Source organism: Balearica regulorum, chromosome 6, assembly GCF_011004875.1.
Source record: "Balearica regulorum gibbericeps isolate bBalReg1 chromosome 6, bBalReg1.pri, whole genome shotgun sequence".
NCBI classification, from domain to species: Eukaryota; Metazoa; Chordata; class Aves; order Gruiformes; family Gruidae; genus Balearica; species Balearica regulorum.
Genome location: NC_046189.1, coordinates 15822560 through 15838024, shown reverse-complemented (window position 1 = coordinate 15838024; position 15465 = coordinate 15822560). Strand labels below are relative to the sequence as shown.

The window sequence follows — 15465 nt, the reverse complement described above, 5'->3', positions numbered from 1 at the left end:
TGGAACACACTATCCAATCCCATTTCGCAGTTCCTGCCTCTCCTCCATGGCCTGTGTTCACTACTGGGACAGGCCTGCCCTGTCACATTCAGCACAAGCTCATTCCTGGAGCTCAAAGCATCCATCAGCTTCTAAACAGAGGCTTCTCTTCTTCTAAACAAATTCAGTAGAGCAGTAGGCAGCCAGGACATGAGCAAATTTCATTCCAACTCAAACAGCATCAGTCTGACTTCTTGAAAACCAAAGCAGAGAGATATTATACTTTGAAATGAGGTCATTACAAGAGGGGAGAAGGGGATATTGCTGCTGAGCACATGAGTAGGAGAACAATGGCAAGGAGGCAGTTAAGATTAAGCAGCTAGAGAGAGAGATTAACATCTCATGACCGATTTGTGTTCACTGACCTGCAATAAACCAATAAGACTTTAACAAATAAGTGATTAGCCATGTTATTCCTGTGCTGTCTTTGCTATTAGAGTACTGCCATGGTTTTCACTGTTCATTGGCTAATATTTCCTGGTTTTATAGATAAGGCTGGTAGAGTTAAGAGAAGTAAGCAACAGAAATCTAGCTATGCTAATAAGCATAAAAGCAGTGTTTAATTTTCAGAGTGTAAGTACTTCCTCCTTTGCTACTCCCTCCCCTGTTGGCTGGGTGGCATTTGATTGTCTGCGCACAAAAAAAATCAAGCCCAGCAGATCAGGTGGTTCGCTGTTCACATGTTCACATTTTCAGACAGCCAAAATCAGGGAACTGAAAGGTGCTTGTAGATGTGTGACATTAAAGCACTGTGACAGCTTTTCACTCACTTTCTGTATTAAGTATTTCTTACACACTCACACTGCCTGTTGCCAGTTCCACTGAGTCCAGGTCAACAACCCAGCCAGCAGACAAAAATCAAGCCCTGAACAGTGTACTTACAGTAATAGCAACAAGACATCGACTCAAGTGCAACAGTCAGGCAAACATCACAAGGAAATCCAACAGGATCGAGGCAGCTGGTCTGAGGTAACCGAGAAAGCTCAGAAAAATAGGGCTGAATATACAATAGAGTACAGGAGGATATCATCTAACCTGTTTGGAATTAGTCAGTGCACATTAGCCCCTGTCATTTAATAAGGATACAATTAAAAACAACATCAGTGGAGTGGTTTGTGACAGAAGGATGTGAAGGTTTCATATTTCCCCAGAAGACACTCTTGTCTTTTTCTTTTCTTGCTACAGCACTGAAAGCCCTTTTCTTTGGCCTGAAACCTTGTAAGCAAAGCTGCTCTCCACTGTCTCCAAACTTTGCCTTGCTCTCCCTCCTTACAGCCACAAACACTCATTTGTTCCACTGGAGGTAGAGACTATGCAGTTGCAAACAGAGATCTTTTAAATAAATTAAATCTACAAAGGTGTTCATCTGCATGCCAAGTTAACTGATGAATCATGTTGACAAGGTCTTTACATGCTTGAATGAGTTTCCCCAAATACACAAGATTATAAATCTAGTTTTGGAGTGCACTAGTTTCTTTTGATCTGAAGCCTCACCTACTGGTGATATAAGACATTTGTATAACCAGCTTTGCATATTCCATGAAGCAGTTTGTTTTTAAAAGTCTAAGACTTCAGTGCAAGAAAATTACAATCAGAATAGAACAAGTCAAGGTTTGTTCCAGCCCTGCACCAAACAAGAAAAAAATTACAGTGGAAGAGTTCTGAAACAGAGGAATACAGTTTTTTGTAACCTACTAGCTGTGTTCTAGTGTTAAAGCACTCTGCTGTAGCATTAAACAGCAATCCTTCCTGGTTCCAAATAGAGAGCAACTTGAGTTTAATGCAGCTTGCTACCTTTGAATTTTTAAAGCAGACTTCCAAAAGGAAAAAAATTGAACCAGGTGACCCAAACTGATTTGCAATGTTAGCCAGTAATTCAGACACACTGATAAACATCTAATAAGAACCATTTGATTTCAATCTTTTTAGTCTTCAGGAATGCAGCAGTTAACCACGCACAAGGAAGGGACTGAAACTTTTAATCACTATTTCCTCCTAACACATCTGTGTTAAAATCTGTACACAACAGAAGGCATTAGTAGGCAAAAGCTAACACCACCACATGAGATGGAGACTTTTCCTGTTTCCAGGATAAAGCAGGCAACAAAGTATTGAAATTGAAGCAAAGTTCATCTGCTCTCATGAAAGGAAAGATTACCATGGGACAAACTTAGGCAAGAGGTAATCAATACAGAGTAGGGAAGGAGAGGAAGAGACCTACACCAGAAACTGCTCAAGTCTGCTGAGCTTGATAGCTTTCAGGCAAAGAAGGTTTTTTACAGAACCTTTCTTGTACACACATCCCCCATTGGGGCAGGTGCACCACATGAAACAGTGGATACCATCTGAAAGTGTAGTCTACTCCACAGTTACACAATAATTCACTTGCACATAGCATCAGCAAATGCAGCCCAAAACCCAGAAAAATAAGTCTCACATGGTAAATGCAATATATGCCATAATTACAATAAAGACAAAACATGACATCTCCCCACAGCTTAGAATGGGCTCTCTTGTGTTACTTTTTGCAGATGCAGCATTATGACTATGGTATATAAAAGCAACCGTTTGCTCACAGGTCTCAGCTTTCACCTCAGAAAAATGCCAAAAATGGGAAAGGTAAGCAGAAGCCCCAGTATGCCAGGATCCCGCTCTGACACAGACACTGGGATGGACTATGAGTCTTTGCAAATGTTTATATTGCATATCATTTTTTATTAAGAGCTTCTGGGGCCACTACTGTCAAAGTAACAGTGACCATCTTGACCTGCAGTCCTATGTGAAACAATGCAATTCCATCTGGGTGGAGAAAGGCAGCTGAATGATTTATGAAAGCTCCAATTACTCAGGACACCAGTAGTTTTTAAAAAGGGGAGACTATCCTGATTCCCAGAACTGGTTCAGTCTGCAACTCCATCAGGTCTTGTCATGTAATCCTACAAGTTTAAGGCCAGGTTGGATGAGGCTTTGGGCAACCTGGTCTAGTGGAGGGCATTCCTGCCCATGGCAGGGAGTTGGAACTAGATGATCTTTAACATCCCTTCCAACCCAAACCAGTCTATGAAATGAGTTCTGCTTGGCAGTGTATCACAGTAAGAAATTGGGTATAGTTTATCCTTTAAGAATATAGTTATACAGTCTCTTCAAGCAACTCAAGAGACAGGCAAAGCTCAGTAAGGCAATGCAGAGTTTCACTGGAGATGAAGAAAATAATCTTTTTAATATTAGTGCTATTTCCAGGGCCTGCTCATAACTTGGAGATGCTAAAAGAAAGCTGAGTGACTATTTCTAGGTAGAGAATGTTTTTACATGGCCCAGGGAAGGGCTAGCAGGGCCAGCTGATACAAAGTTCTGCTGTGGGCTGATGTACACAACTTGCTCATGACCATACTATGTTATGATTCTATGACACAATGTTCTGGTTTCAGCTGATAGAATTGTTAAATCAGAGTTGCAATGGGTACAGCTTTCCTAACACAAGAGCTGTGTTGGTTAAAATCAGACAAAGCAGTAATACTTGCTAAACTACTTCTGTGGTTAGTAAGATATACTGTATAGTATAAGCCATAGCAGCAGAAACACTCCACATGCCCGTGCTTCACATAGTTCAGTTTGTTACAGCAATTGTCTGCACACTCATGTATAACAGGAACATATGGAATAACATGGTAAATGTCTCTTAGCATAATTCTGAAAATGCCACCTTATTCATGCCTGGTCACAAGTAAGCACCACAGATCATCTCAAAAGTCACATGAACACATTTTCTTCTATTGTCACAATATAGAGTCCTTATAAATCCCATTTCTTCAAATCATAAAGCATCCTCCATTTACTTCCTACCACACATGTGATCATACCCATTTACTGGCACTCCTGAGCTACTCCATATGGGTAAGAATTAAGCCTCTTCTATTAGCTTCAGAAGAGCAAATCTCTTCACAATTACAGAACAATTTCTCTGCACATAGTAACTGGGAAAGTTGCCTTTTTCTGTATGTCTGTCTTGTTCAGTAATGTCAGAATCAGATTTCTGTCTTTCCTACATTTTTGCTGTTTGCCACTGCAGAATTCTTTTTCCCCACAAGAGTCAGTTCTAAGAAGAGGAGCTCCAAGGCCAAACATTGGAGCTCACTGATGATTGTCCATCAGTCCATATCCCTGAGATCTACTCCCTCAATGTTTAGATGGCTCTTGGATCTTGTATGGAATGCTCAACTTTGGGAGCTGACAGTATTACTGAAACCAGGGTAATACAGAAGATTCCTTGACTGGGGTGCAGTAAATGCAGTAAAGTTGTCTCTTTGCAGAGGATGGCTGACTTGCACTGAATTATTGCTCCCATGCTAAATAAACAGTGAATGCATTCCAAAATCCTTGTTCAAATGAACATTCCTTTAGTACTACAAACAAATTAAAGTTGTGCAGTCCAGAGGGAAATCCAACTTCTCTCACATTTTAAGGGGGAGAATACTTCAAAAATATTCAGTTATCCAGCTGTTCCACAGTACATAATTTAAATAACTGTTAAAGGTCCAACTGCATATTGCTAACCCTGGTAAGTATAGAGCTCCTAGGTCATTACTCCACTGGATATAGCTATTAATGGGAAGGTCTCATTCTTTCATCTGAGTTTTCCCCAGTTTCACAAGTTTTGATCTAGGAATAGATTCTAGCTCTAAACTTAGCAGAGTTAACAATATACAATCAAACCTTTAACAGTTATTTAAATTATCATGTACTGTGGAACAGAAAAGTCAGTCCCATTAATAAGTATATCCAGTGAAGTACTGACTCAGGAGGAAAAGGACAGAAAGATGCAGAGGGACTCAGAGCAAGGTGAACACTATTTGGCATCAAATTCTTCATGCAAACAAGCTGCTCCATGCTACCACCAGTCCAGCAAAGCTTTCTAGACTTATCCCAGCTGATCCCTCCAGAAATAATTTTTCCAGATCCTTAAATCACACTCCCTTTATACAGCATGTTTTAGTGAACCTGTACTTCATGAACTAGATGTTTAGCTGGCGTCTATCACCCTGCTCTACTAACTTGAGAACTGCACTATCTGCTGCAGCAGGAGATTGAGTCAAATCCCTCAATTGCCAGGCTACTCTACACGCAAAAGGAAATAAATAAGCATAACAGTGTGGGTTAGAAATAGGACAACATCTTGTTGTGCTGGAAAAAGTCTGTTGCAGCTTTAATTATCATTCAAGTACTTATGCATATGCCTGCTAATCATCACTGAATCCTGTGCCAGCAGGCACTCTGTGCAATAATGAATGAGAGCCATAATAAAATATAACAAAACACGGTTAAGGGATCTCACAACTTAGCATAGCTCTTCTCATTTAGGTAGTGGAGTCTAGATTTTTTCTTCCAGGCATAGTTAGGCAAATATACTACTGCTCTTCGGCAAGGTGCTGGAGACTTTTCGAAAGAGAAGGCAGTACAGAGAGCACAGAACTATTAGGACACTCTGCAACGTTATCTAGTACATGTTTAATTTTAAATAATTTCACCTGGGGTCTAAATGGTATGCGTTGATTTTGTTTTGCCTAATAATCATTCTGATAATGGAGTCCTTCAATAAAACCAAGCAACTTCTACAGCAGTTAGGTAGGCTACTTAAAACTCAGATCTCTACTTGCTAATGTCAGAGACCTCATTTAGCCATTATTTCACACTCACATGACCCATCAATAATAGCCTGCTAGTGATCCTCACCAGCCTTTCCCTGACAACACTGAAGAGGAAAATAGAACTGTTCTTTATCCTTCTCATCCTCTTTTGTACACAGGACACTATCTCTGCCCTTCTGTCTGTCCTTTACTGCACAAAGTAGGCTGTTCAGCTGCTGCAAATGTCTAGTGTATATAGGGACATCATCCTTCAGCCACAGAGAAGTGAAGCATGAACAATTCCACTCTCAAGTCAGAGGTGTGAAAAAGCATGTTTCCTCTTGTTCATAAATGCCTAATATTGTGCATTTATAGGAACTTCACAGTGTAAGTAATACATGCGTTAGCATGCTAACCCAAGTGTGCAAAATAACACAGCAGTTCAAACACAGTATCTACTTGCCTGCTTAGAACAGGGAACCAAAATATTTCATTTGCCTTCAGCAAGAATAAAGAAAAAACAGACCAGATCCCCAGACAGCAATTAACATATGCCTACTACTCCAAAGTATCTAGTTCAGTTAGTGCAATTGAGAAATATGGCTACATGGTGATGTGTAGGTTATATGCTGGCATTCCTTTGGTCAAAGGCAAGAATGAACAGAAATATACTATTCAGTGATCAGAGCAATAGTTAAGATGTCTGGATTCTTGACTCTGCTGTGTCCTAGTGTTTGGGGATGGCTGAACCTCTCAAAATGTCTCCACCTGAGACAGGAATGGTGCCAAGTCCTAGTTTAAGGAGCACAGAGAGGTTTTACTTGCTTTTGTTTGCAAATGCTCAGAAAATCTCAAGCAGACATTAAAAACAGGAGTGCTAGAGGGAGAGAAGCACTGGGAATTCAGAGAGCATCCAAGTTTTTGCTAACAAGTCTTCTAGGTTCATGTAGCTTGTTTTATAGTTAGTAGCAGGCACTACAGTTGCTGGCATGCAGGGTATGTTTCTCTACACAAACACTTCATGCTATTTTCAGATTATCCCTATGCTTAAGTTTTTCTGGGGTGCAAAAGCAGTCAATCTCCACAAAAAGAGCTGTCATAACAGCATATTAGTTGAGGGCAGTTGGAACAGATGTAAATAACCAGACTTCTCAGGTCATGGATACTATTCAGCTAACAAGATATTTTGGCTCCAGAGTTTAAGATCAACCCACAGCCCTTCCTGCAGTGCATATTCCATCTGTGGCATAGGGTCCTGGGAGGGAAGGTCTACAGGATTCAAGAAGCTGGATGAGTACTTGAAAGACAAATCCACTGAAGGTTATTGACCAGAGAGAAGCAGTCTCCTGCTCAGGAACCCCCTTGAGCTAAAAATACTTGAGGTCAGTCTGAATGAAGTGTTATGTATTTGTGTCATATCTACCTTTGTGCCTGCTCCTGGTCATAGTTGCTGCCAAGTTACCTGACTAGCAGAACTGCCAGTCTGACCCACAATAACTACTCTGTATTTGTAGCTACAATAAGAAATACACACATCACTGCCCCTACTCTGTTTTCTCGAGTTCTAAACTTCATCACCAAGCACGGTGCCCACTGTATTAAGCTATGAAGGACCATATGGGACCCAAAAGACAAACCAGCTCCACAAAGCAAGCATGATCACAGAAAGAACAAAAAAGTGTTAACACTTCCAAGCCTGTCAAAGATCTTTAAGAAATGCAAGCACAGGCCTGTACACAGTTGTTGTTGCTGTAAGTGAATTCAATTGCTTCGTTTTAGCCATCAGGAAGTTATTTTTTCATACAAAGAAAGCATGACAGTATTCAGAAGCAACTTCTAGACATAAATTCACGCTCTTCCCTCAGTCTGTTTCCAGTGCTAAAGGCTACAATTTCCTGGCTGAGGAAGCACCTCCAAGAGAGGCTGACAGTGATGCCATTTACAACTCCCATTAGAAGCACAACTAGAGCTGTGTAAAAACAGGCCAGCTAAAGATTTGCCCCTGAAGTTTTGTAGCTTCATGAAATCACCATACAAGACTCCTAGTGAAAGACACATGCAAGAAAGCACAAACGTGTAGCATTTTGGTTGAACAAGTAGTCAGTGAGACAAAAGATCCACTATTGCTCCATGCAGTGTGAGCAGGAAATATGAAAGTGGCACTGCACGTGATAGGATTTTGTGAAGGTTAGTTCAAAGGTGGGTGTGGAAGGAGAGAAAAGGCAGGCAAGCAGAAGAGAAAGGAATGGTCCCTGGAAAAGCCCAAGTTAGAGAAATATTTTAAACTCCAGAAGAGTAACTCAAATCTGTGTTTATCTTTTTCCTTTGAAAAACAGTCTTGGATTATTACATTTATTTCAAATAACATTTCCTTGATATGTTAACATTGGTTTGTACTTTGGCCTTGTAATTACTAGACTGAATGGAAAATACTTTAAAGGCCTGATCTAGCACTGGTAGCGCAAAATTTTTACTCAGTTAAAGTCCCATTACTCAAATGAGACAAACCAAGAAAGAAATTCCTGCTAGAACCCAAAGATGATGGGCAGCAGAATAACTTTACTTAAACAGCCCCAGAGTACATCAGCTTCAGCCTACCCTTCCAATAAATTCAAAACAGCTCTGACTTTGAGGCTGCCTATTGCCCAGAATTCTAAAGACTATTGCAACGTATTGATTGACTGAGAACTGCACTACATCACATGAAATAAGGGCCCAGAACGAACAGTCCTGAGCATCTTTGGAATTAATCAGATCAGACTGAAAACTTACCACAATGTTCTTCCTAAACATTTTTAAGTTCAACTGCAATTAAAATTTCTTCAGTTGATGAAATTACTATACTGCTTCATTTTGCATCAATGACTCATACCTGAGCTCCAAAAAAATCTGTATATCTCAAGTGAAACATTTCTCCATGCAGATTGAAAAAGGCTCTTCTGTGCCTTAAACAAGTGGTATCCTTCCTTCAACTTCTAGTCTCTAGCTATGAACTCTGAATGACGTTAATATAGAATTTCAGCAGTGAAGCCTGGATAGATGTAAATGTCCATTTCCACACATTTTTTATTACATCATTTTCTCTTTATACATACTCTTACTGTTAAAGGAAACAGGCAGCAATACCTGGTCTGAAGGCTTTTGAAAATCAGGACAGCTTTTATTAGCATATTGTGAAAACTGGTTTACAATATCACCACTGGTAATCCATATACATTAAAAACTCTTTGTCTCATAATCAGGGAACAGAGACACATTAAAATAAAGTGACATGAAACAGTTCTGCTGCAGCATTTCCAGAACTTTTGCTTGCACATGTTCCATCAGTAAAATAACAGAAAGATTGCTTGACCAACCCTTTACTCTGATCCTCTGCTTACTGACTAACAAAAACATTGGTACCCCACAGACTACTGCTATTGCCTTGTGTTCAGAGAATGACAATGGAGAAAGGGAGAGGAAAAAACATTCTCTTTACTGAGCAAAAAATTCTCTTTCATCCTATTCCTGTGGATGCAGCACTGTGAATTCTATATAAAGGACTGCTGACTCCTCCTGCACACTGAGGTTTCACAGCTAAACCTAGCCAAAAAAATGGCTAAGGTAAGAGTGGCTGAGTGAATGGAGCCCTGACAAACAACCTAGTACACGCATAGCTCCTTGTAGGCAAGTATGTTTGCAAGCATGGTTTGTTGGTCTACCAACAAATTAGCAGAGGGGAAACCCTGAGTAGTTGTTTTATTATCTAGCTCTTTGATAAGTTTCCTAAAGAAAGCCTATAGTGTACTTAGAAGCTTTCAAATGCAAAAACATTTACACAAAATTTGTTTTTATTTTTCTCTCTGGTTAGTTTCCCTTTGCTAGTTGCTCAAACAAACCTAAAGATTATATATTCTTAGACTTCAAAGATGTATGGGAAAATAAGGTTGAAGTACTATTCCAGAAAAATGAGACGAATGACTTCAGAGACAGGATATTGGAGTCCATGGATGACCACCCCTCTCTCCAGGAAGACTTTCACTACAGGGACATAGAGTCTTGTAACATACTTGACCAAAGCTGGGTTTTCTATGAACAGCCACACTTCCAAGGACAGTGGTACCTCCTGAGGCCTGGTGAGTACAGGCAATTCACCAACTGAGGTGTCATGACTGCCAAAGTTGGATCCTTCCAACCAACAGCAGATATTTCCCAACCAGCATTTTCCTAAGCCATATGTCAATGAGTAGTGCCATTTGTACTTTATTAGGGCCAAAGAGTTTTTAAGCCTACATGGATTAGGCTACCTCTTCTTGCAATGCTTTTAGCCTTTGATTTAAAGCCCACCAGAGTCAGAAGGTGCCTTGACTACAGTGGGCTTCAGAGCTTGTGCTTGTTTTACTAGTAGAAGTAATTCCCCTGAAGTCAGTAGAGATGAGCTGGTAACACCCAAGCTCAGAGAAAATCTGCATCTAAATTGCCAAGCTGAATTTTTATCTGCAGTCTCAGATGAATTTAAAAAGACCATCTAGAAGAAAAATATTATTTCAGACCTTAGAGGAAACAGATTAAATAAATTCTTCATTTATGACAATGAAAATCCAAAACCACCTGTAACTGAGTCCATGGGACCAAGCCTGTGCTTGAATTTATTACAGAGTATAACTTACATCTTGAATGGCCCCATAAAAGTAATGTCCTTCTCAGAAGTAGTTCTCCTGTGAAGAACTGTGGCAGTGAACTTGCCAGTCTAATCACAGAGGTACTACATACCAACCCTGCAGCTGTGACACTAGATGACTTATGGCAGTATTTACCATCTTTATTAATCAGAATTATTTCTGTCTATGACTAGTTGTAATGCTACAGATATCAAAATAAATCTCAGTTTCTTTTTTGCTTTATGATGAAAAAACAGACCTTGTGCCCAATAGTTCCTGCTCCCATTTGGCATTAAGTCCAGAGTTCTGCACAGGATTGCCTTGCTCCCACTTCCAGCTCAGGGCCTACACTACACTCTTGTTTAGCCAAGACCTCACAGTGTAGGCATGAATTCATGTTGACCCTCCATAGCACAGAGAAGTAGCAACTTTCCCTAGGGTCAGAAACCAGAAAAGAGACCCATTATATTAAGGAGTCTACAACCTACCAGTGTGTGAGTGGTCCCCCACAAGTCTCTCACATACTTTAACAGCACACTGTTTACACAACACTGAAGGATCTTTAAAACTCTGTTTTCAAGTTTTAGGACACTAGCCATGATTCAGGCCTGTATACCCTTTCTGTGTCAGGAGTTAGGCTAGCAGAGTCCCAGGAAGATTCACAAGAGCACAAGGAAGGGCACAGCCTTGGTTTCACATCCCACTCAGAAGCAGGCACTGTGCTGCAGTCACACCTAATTTCTGTGAGGCCATGGTGCTCACATTTTGCAGGATCCCACCTCTAGCAGCAGTTGGAGCTTTCCTAAGCCCATTTCCCTTTAATAACTTCCCTTCATTCATGTTCTTCCCCTAACCAAGAGGGGTTAGGCCCCAAGTTGCTAAATCAGCTGTTCTTGGGTCAACCTTACCCTGTCAACTGAGAGGGAATTAAGTTCAGACAGATTACCAGAGACTACAAACACCTACACATCCTTAAACCTTGGTTGCTGCCATGGTTGTTTTTTCCCCGACACATTGATTGCTTTCAGGACCCATGCTGCAGATTCAGATCTGCTGAGCACTGCAACATAATGAAATCATTAAGCAACTTAACTAAAGCAGAACAATTTAAGTGCAACTATGGTAACTTCACTGATCACTGGTAATAAGATGGTAAACAATATGGGATGGCTTACTTCAAGTGAAAAGTCAGTTTGGTGGAAGAAGGAGAACACTTACAATGCAATCTTGGGCAGTAACAACTGATCTCTACAAGCAGCTGCAAAACAAAGACAGCTGTAGCATGAGTCTACACATGCTAGCTCTAGCATAGCTAACCTAAATCACAGCAGAGAGGGGCAGTTCTAAGACTGAATACCCATCCATGAATCTTTACTGGCTGTTAAAGTTTTAAGAACCCAGGTACACCAAAGCACATAAACACATACTGTATATTTAATCTGGAAGAATCTTTAAGATGTACCCTACACAAGAACATTCCTAGCACAGGTGCAAACTTAAGGCCCATGGTAAGGGAGCCTATGCTACAGAAAAGGAGCAGAAGAGATTCAAGTCACTGCCTAGGCCTTTTACAGCAGGGGATTCATTACATTGAAGATCCCATGTAGAAACAACCTGAAAAGACAAAACCACTCACAATGGTCCCAGGCTACCCTGGAATAAATTCCTTCCTGAATTTAAGCATGGTGAATGGTTTAACCTTGCATATATGAAAGCAGAGCAGACAGGGTCCAGAGGGTCTTAATGCTATTAGCCAGACCATCATCTCCCTGCTTTAGCTGTGGCCAGCCTCCAACACTTTGAAAGAAAGCAGCTAAAATCCCCAGATACCAGCCTGTGTGTCAAGGGGCAGACAAATTCCTTCCCATTTCCAAACTTTGCAAACTAACAAGCTCTGAACTGCCTGGGGTACAGTATGAATATGGTGACAGAAGGAAGATTAAACACTAATCAAGTTTGGTGGCTTACTTAATAGAACAATTGCATGCTCATTTTGTGCAATCATAGCCAGAGAAACTCAAGGCAAGCTGATCCTGTGCTACCCTCAGCAAAACACCATCTCAGAGGCCTTGGCATCTTGCAAGGGCCAGCTTGCTCCTTTCCAATAGGCACACCAAATACAATCTCAAGTTAATTTGGCTCAAATGCCTAGAAACTAGCATCCAGAAAGTCCTTTTCTTTACATGTAGTAAAAGGTATTTTGATAGCAGGAATTTAACATATAGCTGCCAAGGCCACTTGCTTACTTAGAATGTAAAGATTATTCCTTGCTCCTGTGCAAGGGTTCGTGTGTAGAGTAAGAGGGAAGAGTTGAGAGGCAGGTTCATTTCTAAGCATATTTCAGGTCTTCATTGTTAGTAAACAAAGCATTAGCCCTAAGGCATCAACCAAAACCTCAGATAAAAGCTTTGACACAGACCTATCTCTCGGCATGATTTTTGCTGGCCTGGGGCATGATCTCAGTAGAAGCCTTAGAGCCAAACAACAAGTTTGAGAATATCTGAAAGTCATATACAGATTATCTTTTTCATTTGCTTGTACAGAAAATAAGTATAACTTAACAAAAGCATTACTCTAAGTGTATACATTACTCCTGCCACTTCAGAGGTCTCTAGACTCAAAGCTGCAATCCAATGCACACCTTTCCTTTGTTGAGTTCTTCCTTAACCTCAAATTCATGCCTATTCCCTATCTACACCCTTCTCTCTACCCATTCTGTTACCTGAACTTGTTGACTGACAAGTTCAGTCCATAGTAAAATGGCTAAATTACCAATATACCACCACTGAAGTAAGATAAAGTACAAAACAACAAGTAATAAGAAACTATGAGAAACAACCACTGTTGTAAACACTTACCACAAGACAGCAGCTAAGGGACAATGAAATACAAACAAACACTGCCTACCTGGCTCTTTAAGGTTCATGAACCATTTGATACATAATTATGGAAGAAAGGGTGATGAAAAATCTAATAATTAGCTTTCACAGCTGAACCAATCCATTAATACTCACATTTTAAAGTGCCCATACATAGCTGATAATGCTTCTTTTTTACATCTTCTTCTATTCTTTGACTTTGATATCCTTAGCTGAGTCTTTATGAAGGTAATTACACCAAATATAAATTCACCTAGAATTATACTGTACCTGTGGGGACAAAGCTGTAGCCCACCTCTCTCTACAGACATCTCTCATGATTGCTCATATTTGCATGTGAGCAAGAACTTATAAAGAATACTGAATGTATATCTGTACCAACAGGAAGAGACTAAACTTCACTTATATCCAATAATACAGACACCTAAAAGTCACCTTAAGAGTGAGCTAACTGGCTTAGGAAAACCTTTAGAAGGTCAGACCTAGAGACCACTTACCCTGTAGGCCACTAGAACAGACCAACCTGTTGCAAAATACAAATGCTTTACTTTCGCTCTAGAACATCTATATAAAGCAAGAACCACTCACACAAGGTAGAGTAATTGCCTAGACCCACTGAGATAGCTATGTCACTACAACTCTAGCAGAGGGGAAGGCAGCTTTATAGTCTGTAAGCATCCTAATTACGTGGGCGGCAGCACTTAACAAGGGAGGAGTCTCCCATCTCTATCAGGGGATGTGTTTTTTTTTGTTGTTTTGCTAGAGCCTGTTGTAGGACTTCTGTATGTGGGAACAGCTGCTATCACTTGCTAAAGTTAGTAATGCAAGAAAGCAGAAGAGTATCCCAAGGGAGGACTGGGGTTTGTACATGACTTTGCTTGGGCCTGACCTTTAAAGGGAGTAAGTTGTAAGTTGTAAGAAAAGTTTGAAATAGACTTTTGTTTAGCCTAGAAAAGGTTGTAGGAAGATCCAGTAAAAATTTGTAATTCAAAGCATGCTACAAAGAGCTTTATTTTTCCATATTGCTGTGGAATGGACAAATAATAATGGTTTGTACTTGGTTCAAAGGTAAAGCAGGTTAGCTGTTAGGGAGGAACTCCTAGCAGTAACTCAAGCCCTGAGATAAGTCTCTTGGGGAGTCTTTTCCATTCCTGGAGGCTGTTCACAGAGAGGGGTCCAGGGAGATTTAAGCACAGTAGATCCTGCCCTGGGGGTAGAGCTGGACCCTGAGCTCTTATTTTTTTCTTGATGGAAAAAAATTATGTTGTGGCCTTGAGGCTGGAGATTATTGTGGCTAGCAGCATGTACCAGGGCATGTGTATCACATGACTAAAAATAATTTTACAGACTCATTTCTGTCAGTGTCCCTCCATCCGTGCTAGGAACTATGTTTAGATATTGCAGTAAAAGATACTTCTCCCATTCCTGCACTGCTGACCCACATGATATGTCACTGAGCACCGATTAGCGCTTAAATTTCTCCAGGGAAGCTTCACTGATCTTCTAAAAGCAAGACCAATGCACAAAGGCATGTTGCAGGGACTGATCTCAGATTGTCTCTGGGCTCTTGGTGACACTTACCCATCCCTAGCAATTTTTTATACAGCAGACAATATAATGATGTTGCATAGTAAATTCCTTTGCAATGGATTTCCAAACCTTACACGAAATCATTGCAAAATCCCCTGCAAAGGAACCGACTGTGCAGCGAATGGCAATGAATACTTCATCACATGAAGCTGTACAACATTTACCCAGGTGAGATGACCCAGTGGCAGAAGGACCAGGGCTGCGGCCAGAGGTTGCAGACCTCTGCTTCTCCCAGCAAACTGGGGAGAAGACCCAGGTCTCCTTAAATCTCCTTCTCCCTGCTTTGGAGCCTGGGACATTAATTTCCAGCCCCACTTTCCAAGGGAGCAGAGAGACACAGAGGGAACGCCATGCCCTGGCGAGTTGTGCCATCGTCTTATGGAATGAGCAGGAGGAAGGTCCTTTGCTGGAGCGCTGTGCCGGTGGGCTTGGGAACAGCTGCAGCAGTAAGCTGAGGCATGTCTTTTCACGTCTCCCCTTTAGAAACGTAACTTTAAGAGTGTTTTGTTAGTTCTACCCAAGCTCTGCATACGAGGTATGGGCTACTTTAAAGCCATAGCAGATTGTATATATGTTTATACGCACGCTCCTCAGGCTATGCAGGCTGGCCTTTGGAGCATATGTAAAACATACGTATGTGCTTCATAACCTTTATCAGTTGTAAAACAGCACCGGGGGTTTCCTGAGGCGCTC

At 40.8% G+C, this 15465-nt stretch overlaps 1 pseudogene; it reads left to right on the top strand.

The window, feature by feature from the left end:
* The first annotated feature begins 2649 nt into the window (after positions 1-2649).
* LOC104639154 (gamma-crystallin D-like) lies at positions 2650-9804 on the top strand (annotated as a pseudogene).
* The last annotated feature ends 5661 nt before the right edge of the window (positions 9805-15465 follow it).